General features: G+C 45.2%; 1 long non-coding RNA gene across 1 annotated transcript; it reads left to right on the top strand.

Annotated features, from left to right (window-relative positions):
* The first annotated feature begins 9,643 nt into the window (after positions 1 to 9,643).
* Positions 9,644 to 10,342, top strand: LOC121838065. The gene is made up of 3 exons (XR_006078413.1): positions 9,644 to 9,736; positions 10,119 to 10,177; positions 10,301 to 10,342. It is a non-coding gene; the product is annotated as an uncharacterized LOC121838065 (long non-coding RNA).
* The last annotated feature ends 3,592 nt before the right edge of the window (positions 10,343 to 13,934 follow it).

Genomic DNA, 13,934 nt, shown 5'->3' with positions numbered 1-13,934 from the left:
ACCAGCAAAGAGCGTACTTCAATACTTTGACCTGAAGCTCACATTTGAACATAGCCACACTTGCTGAATGTAATCAACACGGGCAAAGAAACGCCTTCTCCCTTTTTATTCGGCACATTCCAAGATTAAAACAGAAGAATTTGCGAAAAGTTGTCTTAGCGCGGCATTCATGAAATCATGCTACCACACTGCCCGGAAAACCTTGACTCCCAGGTTGAACGACTGCTTAATTCTGATTATCCAATTTATTTTCTGTTTGACTTCTCTAAATGAAATGTCGGCCTGCCGTTTTTCCGTACATCCACCATCTATCTCACAACTTGAAGAGAATAGCCACCAGGTGTGAAACAGCTATTGTTCTTTCGACACCGGAGAAACACACGACATTTTGCCCCAAATTCAATCCGCCAGAAAACACCACCGACTAATGCGACGCAAGACACGTGCGTCACTATACCAACTGCTGCGTTGGCGAGGTGTATTAAATCCCGTGCACTCGTGGAAAGGTTCATGCACTCTTAAAAAAAAGAGTCGCTATGACTCTCTTTGGGGGGTATTGCCGCGCCGCAGATTTGACTCCGCCACGACTCCAGTTTGTAGAGCCATTTGACTTTTATTTAAAAAAAGAGACCTGCGACTCTCATGACACTGGAGTCATCGTAGTGTATGGGCGACTCCAGGTGACGTAGAAAACTGCGACTCTTTAACGACTCTTATCAAACGGAGAAAAAAAGTCACACGACTCCTCCTGGTAATCCCCGTGACTCTGTAACACGAGCTGTGAGGACCCTCCTTTTATGAAGAGTCCCCCGACTCCTATCGCAAAATAGTCATGGAAGTGTATGAGCGGATCTCCGAAAGATAGTCAGTGCTGACTCTCAAATTGTCTGGAGTGTATCAGCGCTAGTCAAGTATCAGTTTGTTGAACAAAAGGAGGCATTGGGATCGTTAGGAGACTTCTTGCTGCCGGCGATGTTGAACCTGAATTTCCCTAAAAAAAGGGTAGTAACATCAACTGTGTGAAAGTATCAAAGTTGAAATGGAAACTTCGATTCCACCCAAAAGAAGCGGTAACATCAATTGTCTGCAAGTGTAAACTTCGAAGTGCAGAACTGATATCTTACAATTTCATGTAATAAAACATGAAAAAATTAACGATGATGGTCTTCACGAGGCTGAACTGAATGCTGCTCTCGAAATTTATCATTAAACACAACAGCTTAACTTCCTATTAGTTTGATTATACTTATCGTTTCCAATAGGTTGTATATCTTTTTTATCACATGTCTGGACTATTGGCAAGAGCTGTTGTGAACGAGCATGTTCTGTTGCTTCGTGCCTGCTTTGAGTGGACAAGTGGGTGGATATAAATTGCATGAACCTTCAAATTTAACAATAAAGAGATCTGTTTTGTCTCAGCTCATATCACTGCCATTTGCGCAAATGCAACTTCATGAGTCCTACCATGCAGGTACTGCAAAATAAACCACAAGTATTTAAAACAATTACTTTATTAGAAACTAATGTGATACATATTGGCTCAAAAGCCTGCTTCGGCTTATCAAAGGTGTTTTATCAAAATAACTAAACAAATAACATCATAAGAAATAATATTAATACACAAAACTGGTATAACTATTAGACAAGAACGAAAATAAATTACAATGACAAGTTTTGTGAAGGCTTGATTTGCCTGCTTGGTGTTGAGAATTAAATTAGAATAAAAAAATGCGAAGTTTACTTAAAGCTTTGATTGCCTACTTGCTGTTTTTTCAAAGCTTTTTTTTTTCTTTATGCAGTTTCTTCTTTTATGGTTTGGATCCTCAGATTAACAGATGCACAAAAAAAAAAATCTAACCGAAATTTGGATACACAATGGAACACACAAACCTTTGTATTATAGCTGGAATAGTCACGAAATACATATGGAAAACAATAAAACAGTAACCGTTATTAGTCATTCTTTTTCCCTGTTCTAGGAATGTGTTCCCAGTGCTGTCACAACTTTCACAGCTCTTACCGAAATCTTAGTATTTTTTACCCATGAGGTGCTCAAGCACAAAAAGGGCTTGACCTTTCTATCCTGACCCATACTGACCTTTCTACGCTCAGTACATGGCTAATACCCGAGAGATTCCTGCTGAACAGTCCAGCACGTCGATTCATAGGTCCTCGCACACAACGTACATGCTGCCAGATGTCCATGGGTGCTTTCCAGTGAAAAGTGAAGTCGGGTCCCCGAAAGTCTTTAATGGGTCCTGTGGAAAAAAAAGCCAATGATAAGAAATAAGTTCTGGAAGTCAGACAAAGTTGTAGGGGAGCAAAGTAAAATTGTCGAGGACATGTTAAGTGCCCACAGTGTCATAGATGGAAAGTCCGTGCGGCAGAGTGAAGGCAAGTGAGGCAGACGCCCGTTGCTGCCTTCCTATATTTCGCTTTCCCCAATTCTCACTTGATTGTGAAGTGTCTCGTACGGTGGAACCAGCGCATCAGGGTGTCTACCAAATTACTCATTCCAAATTCCTTGACCTTTCTAGAATTTCCCTTGACTATTTTGATAAAAACTTCCTGACAACTTCTGGGTCGAAGGATCGTAATTTGGAGATGTTGTTCAGCATAGTCGTGCCCATGCGCAACCGTCATGCTTTGTTCCGTATCGCCATTCCACTTTCAGTGGTCATTTTCTCTGATGAAGCTAACGTTTTGACGATTTCCCTGAAAATTTCAGGTTGGTAGACACCCTGATGATGTATCAGGTTACAGATGGACACTAAAAAAATGCAGACCATTGCATTCAAAATTATTTTAGCCATCAGGAGTAGCCTAAAATATTCCCATGGAGAGAGATAGAAAGTGGAGGGGCGGGGGAGGCTGCTGCTGCTATTGTCTACTTTTTCTTTTCAAATATTATCAATTTAAGGCTCAAATGGGACGTAAGTAATAAATCAGTAAGTGCACTGAGAGCACTTGAAGCACAAGGGGCACGGTCCCTACTGAGGAAAGAGGGGAGAATACCAAGTCTCGCTGTACCTGTTCTGCAGCACCCTGCATAAGCTAGGTGCTAGGCAAGACTGGGGCTTACCTACTGAGAGTGTCTAGTACAGTCAAAGAAAGCATTATAAAATTCTTTGCTGGGCAAGCTGCTTCGTGGTTGCAATGAAAAAAAGAGTACATTAAGACAGGGACAAGAAAGGAAGGGAAGACTATTTTTCTGAATAAACTAGTTGGTAGTGAGGGCTTGTTTCTCCCTTTCTCGTCCGCGTCTTATTGGGCTCCCTTTTTAGTTGTAACGAAAACAAACCACGATGGAATTTAGAGAGGGCTAAAAGCTCGCTTTAACATATGTGTGCATGTGAGGGAACACTTCATGTACAAGGCCTACTACAAGGTTGTAATCATTACAATTTTCCATCTGAGTAACAAAATAATGCATCTCTGCATTACAAAGTATCCTGTAACTTTTCGTATGCTGTACTAATATAGACATCTTTTGCATGCAGAAATGACGGGACACTAAAACTAATAGTAATTTGTTTATCATCTTTGCTTAGATATATGTTTCTGAAGTTTGGCAGGAAAGAACCGCCTTCGAACATCAGCCCGAATCTGGTTTTTGGTTTGTTTTAAGTCATGGCCAAGTACTCCTAATAAAATATTGAAATAAGTTGAGAAGACAGTGGACGATACTTATCCTCACTTGGTTTCCAACTTAAAAAATATCTTTACAGATTGGCATAGCGAAGACACCCTTTCAAACAGATTTATCTTAAACAAACCATAGTTACAAGTGTTTTAGCTTTAGCATGAGTAGTTACATCGACCACGCAAACGGCACGGTTTTCCTCCGCTCTTGTCCCTTCCCCTACCTTGTTTTCTTTTGCGAAGATCGGCATTCATAAGAATAGCGTAGGCCTTGACGTCAGCAAACGGAACTTGCTAATGGTTGTCTGCACCAATTTAATCATAGCAGTTTAACCCTTTTTTTTAGAATGCAAACCAAAAGATGACCTCCCCCTGAAAAAAAAGGAGCAAAGTGGATTAGAGTATGACCATAGCACCTCTATCCTCACAAAGCCTGCCAGTTCGACGACGGAGTCATAGAGTGCCTGGTCACAGATTTGGAACGTGAGAATTTGGTAGCACAGAGTATTAGAGAGCCATTCCTCGGGGAAACTGGACGTCAGCACACAGCTTTTGCAGTGGCGAGGACCCGGAAACATACTTTTTTCGTGTTTCACGTCCGCTGCGGTGAGACTCCTCCGCTGTATGCCACTCCACCTTTTCCATTTCGGCGACCGCTTCTCGTGGCAATCTGAAAGGTTTTGTCACTATAAAGGAGGCTATGGTACGACATATGCTGGTGCTCTGTAGCGGGGCGCCATCCTGCTGTGTAATATTTGGGCAGCCCCTTAGTCCACCGAACTCTGAGAATGTAGAGGTTATCTATCCTACCTGTGACATTATCTGCAACTCGCAAATTTCAGTGCTGCATTGGATTGTTTACAGCAAGGCATGCAAGTGAGTCATGTTTTTTTTTTTCGCAAAACTTTCAAATGGCCCAATTGTTTACCTCGGCAAAAACTGCACGGTTCGGGGCACAGCCACGCAGGCGGCAAGGCGTTGACACCAAGAGGACCCGTTCTCTTTCCCTCGCTGGCTCCTGTAGTACCGATTGGTGTAATCTGAGCTAGTTGGTTACTCATTATGAAAAAACCAGCTGAACTAAGGAAAAGGTAGAGATAGAAAGAAAGACACCCGATCGCTGGACTACCAACTGTTTTTATATATAAACCTCCTCTTCATCCTCTTCCTCTCCTTCTGCATAATTCACTTCGTTCCCCCCTTTTCCCCTTTGTTTTACGTTTTATTTTACAAGATGTTGACCCCCTCGGAGAAATAGTTTTTCGGTGCGCAACAAGGTGATTGAAGGTGCACTAACACACCCATCTCCTTTTTCTTCTATGGCAGCAGCTTCTAACATCTCCCGCGCGAGCTGGCTTTTGTGGCGTGCTACGATGTTAACTTGCGCGAGCTTCGCCGTGCACTTCGCTTCGCCGACTGAAAGGAAAGTCCCTTCAGTGCCGTGCATACTTGAGCGTCCACTGAAGCGAGAATGGTTCCATATGAACCTACTTGCCATTAAAGACCAAAGTTCTCTTTTTCACTCTTATTTTCTACTCACCTAATACAATGGTTTGTTAACAGGAACACCACCGTTAACTAGAAAACTCGTTCGTAATGCAAGTCCTCCGTAGTAATGAATCATGTTTAAGGTCTAATTAACCAACAAGCATGGGCACTAAAGATACCCTCCTACATGGGTGAGTATTAGTGGACCCGATTCGGCTAACATTTGCGAGTCCTAGCTTGACAGCATAATAAATGACATTGTTTCTGGTCACATTATTTTTTTTAGATGCCTTGGCATTAGTTCCGACCTTGGACTGGTTTTGAGCGCACCAATATAATGTTTGCAACTTCGCCATGGGAACCACGAAGTTCTTTCAAAACTAAATTCCGAGCTTTAAATTAAAATAACCAAAAAAAATTTACAGATGGACGAATATAATTACCATTGTATATGCCCATACCTACTGGCATCTGTTTCCAGAGAAATCAACAAATACCAAAGAAATGCACGAATTATACATCGTGAAGAGGCCTGCCGACAACCTGAAGAACGGTGTATTGAATGCCAAGAACGCATGAATTGATAAGTTTTCCGTTCGCAGCATGGTTCTCTAAAGGCCCGTTCACTCTTGCGACCTCTTAAAACTGGGTTCCTTAAAACCTCTTACGAGAGGACACACTGGCGCCATCTATTGGGTAGCAGTGTAAACTTGGCGGTCCGGCATATTTACTATTTCTCTTGTGCATTATCCTTTCTTTCTTGGCTCGAAAAACTTTTGTCAACGTTATAAACACGCCTTTCTTAAAGGTATTACGCACGTTTGACCTCGGAAATCCCGCGGAACCTTCGCTCTTGTACAATGAAGTTTTAACAGATCTCGTCTTTCTCGGTCGTACTCGGTAGCAAGAGTGTGAACGGGCCTTAAGACTCAAGTTTTTGCCAACTGTGTTCATTTTCTTTAATCTTGGAAAGTGCTTCCAAGATAGCAGTGAACATGCATCCTCTCGAAGTTGCTGGTGCATGCTTGGGACACCCCCATGTACCTCCGGAAAGGGACGCCCATACCATTTTGTTAAAGGGATACTTCAACGAAATTTGAAATATTCCCGTCGTGTTCAGAAATAGGTTGAATATGATCCACAATATCTGTAAATGATAATCGCACGTTTGTATTTTGAGCCTGGTGGCTGTATTTTTCGTTATAAACGGCCCACTTTGGCAAGCACTCGGAGAAGGCCCAGTGGAGACCACGTGACATCCAACGCAATCGTGACGTAGGTCGTCTCAGGACGAGCAAAGCTATGGCGAGGCTGACGTCGACAAGATGGCCTAGTCGTTCCAGCCACCGAAGCTGCTGCTTTTGTACGAAGTTTGAGTGACGGGTTAATCTTCTGTAATCTTGTAGGGGGACAATAGCGACTCCTGCGACACGCAAAAGCCATTCTCGGGAAGCGGGGACTTCCTCCTGCTCCCCTTCTCTCGTCGTGGCCGGAGGCGAGACAACCTCCGTCACTACACTCTCAGAAAAAAAGGGTGTATGTGGGTGTATCGCGCACCCTTACACCCCCCTTCGACTGGAGACACCCGGCGAGCGTAATCGTACTCCCATCACGCGAATCCTCCTCTCCCAAAAAAATCGGCGGGCGAGGCGAGGGTGTTGCCAGGTGCACCATTACACCCCCCCCCCTTCCCCCTTTCCTTTTTCAAAAAGGGGAGAGGGAGTGCTATCAGGAGAGCGCAAGAAAACAAACAAAATGCGCGCGGTAATAGAGTAGAGCGCGCGTCCTGATTAGCAGTCACTGGTTACACGTCATCCGACTGACAACCTATCGCGATAGCGATCGCGTTTCGCGCGTTATCTGGCCTTCGTGTTGCTAGGAGACTTGACCTCCTCACCTCCTGCGTTCCATCTCGGCGTGCTTCGGCGGCCATACTTTTGCTTCGGCTGGCGAGTGACATCGCCTTTGTTCACTCGCGCTACTTTGAATTGCGTGTTTTTTTTAAAAGGTGGTTGGACAAAGCGGATCGTGTTCACGAAGCGATGCTTGGCACGTACTGCACTGCAGTCACAAACCAAGATGTGCCCGCCCGATGAAGGTAAGTCTGCCGTTTACATGCACTCGTTGGATGCTGCGTTTTGGGAGGCATGGGGCCTGCTAGCTGGGTACGTGCTTTCCTTTTTCTCCTGTTTATGTCAGAGTTACTTCGCTTTTGCATTTGTGGCATGTGTGCGCGGTGGCGGTGCCCGGTTCTCTGTGTGTACAAACGAGCACGACATCGCAGCTTCGAGACATTATTCTTGCGTGTAGAGCTGGCGTCATTCAGAGCAACGGGTCTCTATCGTTTCGCCAAAAAACACTTTTTGTGGACAGATGTTACATGGACTCTCGTTCGTCGACACTACCGTTCCATCGACAGTCGTTACGCGGATTTAGCGTTGTAGGAACATTTCGTCGCGGGTGTATCCTACACGTACTATCCGCTTCGTGGCAACAGTGTGAGGCAGCTCCTTACAGAAAAAAGGTAGTTTGTGCTGTCGATGAATCATCGCGTATCTATAAAACGATCTGTCGGTGAAACGTAGTTCGATTGCAGAGCAACATGCTCGCGCTTGTTACCGGCTTCGCTCGCACGTATGGTTATGCAATGCGATTTTCAGTGGGGATGATGGAACTATAGGTGGCGCTTCGGGACAAGGCAGTTCTTTTATAGGTTCCCTACGGGAGTCAGAGTTGCGCGTTCATCTTCGTAGCGCCGTCTTTCCTGCACGGCATGTTGATCCAGCTCCTCACGCGACTTTTGGACCTCTTGGCGAGCCAAGAGCTCTTAGCCTAGTGTCGAGGCTGCCACCTCGACACTAGGCTAAGTGTCGAGAAAACAACGCGCGCGCAAGGCCTCTCTTACCCGTTCCACACCCCAAACGTCAGCTACATCCTGTTCAACCATTGAGGCGCTGTGACCTAGATGCTGCTCCCCCAAACTCGCCTTTGTCCCCATCGTGCGTGATCTTCCGCCCCCGAGGTCGACACAACGAAACCATATTCCCTCCCTGCTCGGCCACTACGAAGAGGGAGAGGGTACTGGCACCATTGACTCTCGAACCGACGAGGCGCGCGGCGCGCTCAAAAGCAGGGGTGCGTACGGCGGGGCGCGTGCAACGTTACTTTCTTGCACGGTACGTGGTCGGATCTCGGCAAATAGCGGCGCGGCGGCACGTAGAAAATAGACGCGCAACTCTGGCTCCCGTAGGGAGCCTATACAGGAACTGGTACTCCAGTGCAGCATTGAGATTATAGGCTCCAGCCAGGGTTGCGCGTCTGGTTTCCACGTGCCGCCGCGCCGCTATTTGCCGATATCCGATCACGTGAGGAGCACTCCAAATGCCGCGCAAGAAAGCCACCGGTACGGCGGCTTCGCCGACGGTGCAAGCGCCTCGGTGTGCATACCCCCGCTTTTGCCTCCTCCTGTCCTGCTTTCCAGGAAATGAGGAGGTAGAGCGCGGCGGCCGCTATTCCCCGAATTCAGTCACGTGAGGAGCAGACTTGAAGTGCAGGAAAGTCGGAGCTACTAGGATGAACGCGCAACTCCTGACTCCCGTAGGCTGCCTCTGCAGGAACTCTAGGGCAGCATGGAGTTCCTGCGTAGGCCCCCTGCGGTAGCCAGAGCAGGGTTGCCAGGTATTTGCAGATTAACCCGTCAAAATTTCCTGATGTTGTGCCCAAGAATAGCCAATTGTCGGGCTATAAAAATAGCCCAACACATAAAATTTCATACAAGGTATTTACATTTCTTTGGAACACGGGTAACATGATACATGACATAAGACAATTATTTACAGAAGAAGGCAATAGGAGGATAAAGCGTCCCCATGTATATTTTAGTGCAGCGAAAGAAAGGGGTTCTCAAACATCTGTTAAGCTGCCCCCACTCCTCTTCCTCCCTCCTTCTAGAAACACGTGCCTCCACCCCTGCCTGCGGTATTAAATCGTGTCAAAAAACTTCGGAAAAACGATATTGCACCTGCGCAACCAACACCAATGAGGGTCCACATATTGTACTTGCACGCTTGTGATTTGGATATTTTCCTTTCCTAACCTCTTGAGTTGATTGTTTTTCTCTACCCGGCGCAGAAATATCATGTTTAAGGCTTTGAACATTGTTGAATATCGGGTATGAAATAGCTTAATAGCCAACCACTAGAGTTTCCTGCCTATTACAAAACTGAGTAGCCCAATTGGGCTGTTTATAGCCCAACCTGCCAACCCTGAGCCAGAGCTGCGCGTTCACCCCGGAGCACCGGCTTTCCTGCAAGGGACGAAATTCTGCTCCTCATCTCACTGGATTGGGCGAATAGCAACGTGCTCCTTCTCCTTTCCTGAAAAACAGGAAAGGAGGAGGAGACAAAAGCAGGGGAACGTACGCTGAGGAGATTGCATCGGCGAAGCGGCCGTATCGGCGGCTTTCCATCAGTGTATGTGGATTTTGCTCCTCACATGATCGGATCTAGGCGAATAGCGGCGTGTCAGCGTGTGGATAACAGACGCGCAACTCTGACTCCCGTAGAGAGCCTATGCAGGAACTCTAGGACAGCATTCACCAGCTTCGGTGTGTGTGGTGCTCAGTTTGGCGTTACTTTGAGAGCTCTATTCGGAAACATGTGTAGTGGCTGTACCCGCGGATGCTAACTTTTGCGAAGCTCGAGTTTGGCTAACTTTGAATTATCATGTTGGTACCCTACTTGTCAGACTCTTTCTTGGGCAAAATTTGTAAAATTAGACTACACGTTTTATTGCATTTTTCATTTGTGAAGCATACACTTTGTCACACTACAGCAACAATTAAGTGTCGCAGTGTTAATGGTTCAAAAACGCGAGTGTCTCCTTGTGCTTGTAGTATGCAAGTCATCTCAGGCACCTGTGAAGTGTGAGATAACATAAGATGCTTGGTTAGATCACGTGTACTCATGACTCGAATCTCTAACGCACAGGAGTGAAGCTCTGCTGCTAGCACAGATGTCGCCATAGTCTCGAGGCACCGTCTGGCAAGGTAAGCGATCAACTAGCCTGCTGATTTTTGTTTTCTTGTCAGATTGTTAAGCATATATTGTGAAATTAGGCTAAGTGCTTGCTTAGATAACGTGTACTAATGACTTTCATCTCTACTGCACAGGCGAGAGGCTCTGCTTGTAGCACAGTCGCTACCATAATCCCGATGCCCTTTCTGGGTAGGTAAGCAACCAACTATCCTGCACTGTTTTTTTTTTTTGTTTTTTTAGTTTGTACTGCATGTATTGTGAAATTGGGCTTGGTGCCTAGCTAGGTCACGTTAGGGCAGGTTAAAGACTGGCCGGCGGCGCCCAAGGGATACCAAGAGCACTCCCCCGCCCCCCCCCCCCCCCCCCTTCCTGACTCGAAAACAAGTTGGAACGCCACTGACCGTACATATTCCCCACGAACTACACCCTCTACAATACAGATACAACTACACATTGTATCTGTATTCCTGAATACTTTTTCACCAGTTTCGCAGAAGTGTCTCGGGGATATACCATTGCATAAAAGACAATGCATCTCAGTATCTGTATTTTTGGCCTTAAAGCAGATGCATCTAAGTGTTCCCGAATACTTTTTGGAGTGTGTCTGCCCAGCCCTGGTTTATGGCACATTAATTTATTCTATCATTCTTATTATTTTCCAGGTACTTCGGGCAAATCAACCCATCTGAAGTGCGATACAAAAGTGCAACCAGTGGCATTGCACCGAAGTTGCGAACTCTTCAAGTGCTTTGACATCTGTGAGTGTACCGTCCTTCAATTATACTCAGTGTCACTAGTTGTGTGTAGTGCAGGTGAATGCAATGCCATGCGAAGAGAGAAAAGGCGAGCGCTAGGAAGGCATATGGGAGGGGAGGGCAGGGCTGGGGGAAAGCACTACGAATGTTAGATAGGAGAGGAGGTTACTCTCCTCACCCGCCTTTCTAGCGCTTGCCCTTTCCCCTCTTCGGGCACTGTTTTAGCCTGTGCTGCTAGCAAGTAGTGTCTCGGAATATATTCACCATTGTACAGATTATGATGCACTGGCAGGTAATAACTGGGTAAAATTAATCTGCTCAGTGCTTGAAGACGCAGCTCGCGACTTGCTTGAACACGGCCCACAGGAAACCAGCTGCAACCTCCCGTTCTCATAACGAGCATTACAAATGGCATGCATTATAATATGTCGCTAATAGACCGATCTCAACAGCTAGTTTGAGTACGCCACCGCTGCCGATATGCATCGTGGGAGCTGTAGTCTTTCTACACGCGCGACAACCATGCTGGAGGTTTGCGCGAGTAGACCACGAGGCACCTTGAGCTGTCGCGTGAACTGGCGTCTGCCTCCTACGAATTACAGTTATGGCGGCGTCACGCATGCGTGGAACGCTTGGTGGGATCGGTCTATTCATTTACGCTGGAAACGTAGCTATGCTCTTGTAACATATCCACATAGTTAATGTAGTTTCGTTTTTTTATTTTTTAGGTGTTTAGTCTCTATTTTTCCTTCCCGTCTTTTTTTTTAGTATTTAGCACCTGCACGACAATTCCGCTGGTAGGCTGCAAACACGAGCTCTTTGCCCAAGGATGCACTTCAACTGCATGAACTCTCGCTTGTCAGAAGCAACCACCGAAGATAAATTCATGAGCTCTGGATTCTCGCCCTCAGAAAATATCACCATTAAAATATAAGCATTCGCTCAGACTGGTGCTATCAGAAATTCCCAGAAAAGCAAAAGGCATTCTTTCGAGACATGTTGAGCTTGAATATATCCTGAGTGAAATAAGCAACGGCAACAACAGTGTACTTCTTCTCTTGTCCTCTTACAAAATGCCAGTATGTTGGCGGCAGTACCACTTTAATTCTTGTGATTGCATCAGGAAAGGGATACAGGGAGCACTACAAATGAATCACGGCTAAAAATGTCACTGTCAAGATTGCAAGTTACAAAATGTGGAGAGCGCAAGGTCCCTTTAACAAATTTCTTGACCCCCGATCTTTTGGGGGTGGGCTATCTGGCCTCTACACTCAAATGTGTTTGAGAGCACTGTTTTAGATGGTCCAAAATTTTGTTAAAGGAAGCTCGCATTAGGACACCTCTGATGTTGGCATTCGTTTATCTGGTTAGGCGCCACTGAGTACAAGGTTGCTTATGGCATTTTTCGGCTAATTGTGCATTTTATTAGTAAAAAATAAACACAGTTGCAATAAGAAACAAGCTGGCATTGTTGAAAACCGCCAAAATCAGTTTAAGTATATTGAAAACACATGCTTTTTATCTGTGTTTTCGGTTTTCCAGCCTTGCATCTGTATCTAAAGTGGTAAACTTTCCACCCCACTATTCTTCAGTGGTGTGCAAAATATTTATGAAGTTGGCTGAGTTCCTGGTTTTTCGTAATGCTCATTAAGTAAGGTGTGGGGCCTTGACAGTGTCCTATATGTATCTAATCATGGTATGCAACTGGGTTTTGCTTTTCAGGAATGCTCCATGGCTCTTTTTGGTGGTCAACACCCAAGGCAGAAGACTAAAAGACAAGACATGCAAAAAGAAGAAGAAAAAAAAAAAACAAGCGACATTTCTGGTGCATGCATTCAATGTGTATTTTTGTAGTATATGTTTCACCCAGTGTTTATGAGCAATAAATATGTAGGAACAGATACCAATTTTCGTAGCTTATTTTATAAAATTTTGCATGATCCTGACAATGTTATATTCGCAAGAGTAACACAAAAGCTCTCAATTGTATTTCAGGTTGACAGTTAGGACGTCAAAATGATGCCAGGCCATATAATGAAATGACGATAGAATGTGGGATTGGCAGCCTAATTGTTTTCGGGTTGGCAGATGGGACATGAAAATGACACAAAACACCGTCATTTGACGGTTAAAAGCTGGGAAAAGAGCTGCAAAGACATTTCCTGTCAATTTGATGGAAAATGTTCTAGTGTTAGTTTTGTTGACTTCGCACATGTACACCTAAGAGTGGGGTTTATCGGTCCCAGTAGGTGAGAAGGGTGTGGAAAACGGTATATAAGTACACCTAAGAATGGGGTGTAACTGCATTCCCAGTGAGAAACGGAATATCTGTGCACCTAAGAATGGAGTGTATCAGTATTCCCAGTAAGTGAGAAATGGAATATATGTACACCTAAGAATGGGGTGTATGAGTATTCCCAGTAAGTGATAAACGGAATATATGTGCACCTAAAAGAGGGGTGTATCAGTATTCCCAGTAAGTGAGGAACGGAATATACGTACACCTAAGAATGGGGTGTATCGGTATTCCCAGTAAGTGAGAAACGGAATACATGTACACCTAAGAATGGGGTGTATCAGTATTCCCAGCAAGTGAGAAACGGAATATATGTACACCTAAAAATGGGGTGTATCAGTATTCCCAGTAAGTGAGAAACGGAGTATATGTACACCCCGGGGTGGGGTGTGTCTTATGCACCCGCTGAGGTGCACATGTGCACCTCAAAATGAGGTGCATGTATGCACCCCTTTTTGGGGTGTCGCATATATACCCATGGGGGTGTCGTATATGGGACAAGTCACATACACCCCACTGGGTGTAAGTACTACACCCCTTTTTTTTAGAGTGTAGCTGTCAAGGTTCCTAGACGGGCATTACAAGCGAGGCGTTAGCGACATCCACCAGGTGCTCTTTGCTAATCGTCTAATTCGTTTTAAAATTTCTTTTCGTGACCTTTTCAGCAAGATATTGGTATGTTCGATGTGATGCTGCTCCTTTGAACAGATATAGACA

The sequence above is a fragment of the Ixodes scapularis genome, unplaced genomic scaffold, assembly GCF_016920785.2.
Source record: "Ixodes scapularis isolate PalLabHiFi unplaced genomic scaffold, ASM1692078v2 PGA_scaffold5__190_contigs__length_132052651, whole genome shotgun sequence".
NCBI lineage: Eukaryota > Metazoa > Arthropoda > Arachnida > Ixodida > Ixodidae > Ixodes > Ixodes scapularis.
Note: the sequence above shows the minus strand (reverse complement) of the source record. Positions and strands in the feature narration are given on the sequence as shown.